This window comes from Myotis myotis, unplaced genomic scaffold (genome assembly GCF_014108235.1).
Source record: "Myotis myotis isolate mMyoMyo1 unplaced genomic scaffold, mMyoMyo1.p scaffold_m19_p_1, whole genome shotgun sequence".
Lineage (NCBI taxonomy): Eukaryota > Metazoa > Chordata > Mammalia > Chiroptera > Vespertilionidae > Myotis > Myotis myotis.
Window position 1 is genome coordinate 70707303 of NW_023416313.1, and position 3166 is coordinate 70710468.

The window sequence follows — 3166 nt, forward strand, 5'->3', positions numbered from 1 at the left end:
TTTTTAATTACCCTTAGGAACAAATATTTGCATAATTTATTTGTAACTCTTGATATTATGGAGGTTTAAACCAGTTGGAGATTATCCTTTTTGTATATAAATCTGGCCTCTGGTATTCGAGAACATTACCTTAATGCTCAGTATTATTTTCCTTTTTGTAAACTCATTTTGTGTGGGTATTTGAAATGATCCGAGATATTACCAACAAAATGACCAATAAGCCACAAAGTTGCTCAACTTAATACTAGTATAATTTATTTGTTACTGGGTAAATTTCATTTTAGATTACTTTGGAAGAGAGTATGAGGGTACATGTAGCAATTCCCTGAGTAAGAATTTATTGCCCTGTCTATAATTGATTTAGTTTCTGCATTAGATGTTAAGAAAGTGTCAAATTCAGGCTGTTGTGTTAAAAAATGTCATACAGATACCTGAGTTTTCAATGAAGTCAGATAAGAAACCGGAGAAATATGCATGAGAGCAAAGCCTTTTATTTCAGTCTTCCTATTTGCACCAGAAAGCAGTCCACCGCCGAGTAACCCATTCGATCTAGATCTACAGCTGCACCAGCACATGGAGCAGGATGGAAATATACCTAAGAAAAGCCTTCTGCTAACAGGTAGCCCCATACAGCAAAATCTCCCCACAAAATCTCTCTACTAAGACTGAATGACTTAAAGCCAAGCCAAGAACTTGACAAATTGTATCTAAGCAGGGAGGTTTCAACCTGAATTTGAACTTTTCATCATTCTGTTATACCTACAGGGAATTTTAAATCAGTTTCAGATCTTGGTAAAAAGCTTCTCTATAAAACTTCGTTTTAAACTTGTAAAATAAAGACCACATGGGCGCATGGTAGAGTGGCACTCTACGGCCTTCCCGTGCTCAGAAGGAAGGCCTGCCTCCTCATCTTTGGAAGCCTTCCCATCATCCCTGAGCCGGAGTCAACTACACTTCAGAGCCTGTTTACTTTTCACCTCTATGACAAGTGGCATGATAGTACAGCCAATTTTTTCTTTGGTTTTCAGTGGGATTAAAAGCTCTTCTTAAATGGTTTAAAACCGTGTAAGAAGGTGCTTTAGAGAAGCTGGTAAGATATCATAAGGCTCTAGCAAAGCTTACTTGGTTACCTTTTATAAACACTTTCAAATCTTTGGATCAAAGGAGCAATCTGTGGGAAACATTTTTGGCTGCTAACACAGAGTGCGTATTCATATCTAGATTTTCTGTATTTTTATTTGAGTTCATAACTACTCCTTGTGGTGAATAAGGGGAAAACAAAAGATACATGTGAGATGTTTCCTTCCTAGAAAGCAAGTGTTGCCGATGGGAACAGTTTTCTAGAAATGAACAAGATAAGGTGGGAGCAGCAAGCCTCGGAGTCATTTAAGTCCTAAGCTAGAGGAGAGGAAAGCAGGATAGCGGCGGAGAAGGGGTATGTCAGGCTTCCTGGCGACTGTGGGAGCAAGTGGCAGTGATGGGACAGAGCCAGGGGTTGAGACCCTGTCACCTATTACCCTTTGGAGGAGGTAGTGAAGGGCAACACCTTGAAGGAGACATGGCTGGTATTCCAAGGGCCAGTCACTGACCCCACCGGCTCCCTTACAACCTGGTGGAGAAGAGGTTCTGCTGAAACAAGCTGTTGCAGATGCGAGTGAAAGCTTCAAAGATGTAGGCCCTTCCTCTGATGCCAGAGAAAGGCCAAAGCGGTCTTATATTGTTAAGTGCATCCAAATGACCCCAAACCTGAAAGTCGTAGCAAGGGCCCTTGGATAAATAGTTGCTGATCAGGTTGGATTTTCCCCAATCATAGGTGCTGTTCTCTTAGGTTTCCTGTACCCGCCTTTACGGTCGCACGTTGGAAGGAAACCCTCCTGAAGAAGCCTTGTTGAAGTCTGGAATGCGTATCCCCTTGGGAATGGAGACTAGAGACTGATTTCCAGGCCGAAGAGGTGCTCCGTTCTCAAATCCTGACAATTGGATTCTTCTCCCTGGGAGCTCAGATGGTTTGCCACTCATCTACCTCAGACCTGCGGACAGGGCCCTTTGTTTCTCAGAGACTTTCTCCCAAAGCACCTGCTCGTTGGCCCTGCCAATGTTTCCTCTCTTCACTGGTTTTCACAAGCACCTTTATATCACAACATTTTCTGTTAATAATTGCAACCCGCACGTCCTAATGACATTGCCCCTTGGTACAATGCCTACTTTCTAACACTGTGCATGCACATTAGACAGTCTTACACAGCAGCTTACTCTGGTTTTGAAGCTTTTCTTCCTTTTTTAAAATATGGTTTTATTGATTTTAGAGAGAGAGAGAGGAAGGGACAAGGGGAGGGAGAGAGAGAGAGAAACATCGATGTGAGAGAAACATTGATTGGCTGCCTCCCACACACACCCCAACCAGGAACTGAGTCTGCAATCTGGGAATGCGCACTGACCAGGAATAGAATGGGCAACCTTTTGGTGCATGGGACAATACCCAACCAACTGAGCCACACCGGCCGGGACAGAAGTTTCTTTCTTTTTCTTTTTTTTTTTCTTTTCCATTTTTAAGTAAATATTATTATTTTTAAATTCTGACTTAATTTTATTATTTTCATGAACTAGGTTATACACCCAGAACTTAAACCACAACTGCCAAATGATCTTGTTCCTTGTTTATATTTGTTAAAACTAGCAAGAGCCATCTGATCGTCCCTGTCTCCTGAGCTAGGGGAGTAGGTAGCTCTTGCCACCCCCTAAGCCACCATGTGGTGGAGAACTATGCTTCCTTTTTATTCCCTGGAGTGGAGAGAAACAGGAAAGGGAGAGATGAGTTGGAGTGATAGGGTGCATTCATAGCAGTCTTCCTTTTGAAAGGATCGAGAAACACTATTATGGACAGGAGTTTAGAAAAAGCACCAAAGACTTCATGCTTTACTTTGGTTTGGCACCAGTTTCTAGACATTCACTCTCTCTCTCTCTCTCTCTCTCTCTCTCTCTCTCTCTCTCTCTCTCTCTCTTCCTAGCTACCCCTCAACTATCTTTACTGGTAAAATATAAATTTGTAACTATGTCTGTAGAGCTTTACCAGGGGTTTTTGCTGCTTTTTTCTTTATTGATTAGCAAATATTTTATTCCCTGTTTTAATGAAAGTAAGACTTCAAATTGATCAAAGATATAATAT

At 41.5% G+C, this 3166-nt stretch overlaps 1 pseudogene; it reads left to right on the forward strand.

Annotated features, from left to right (window-relative positions):
- Positions 1-1437: 1437 nt before the first annotated feature.
- On the forward strand, positions 1438-1878 carry LOC118664195 (annotated as a pseudogene).
- The last annotated feature ends 1288 nt before the right edge of the window (positions 1879-3166 follow it).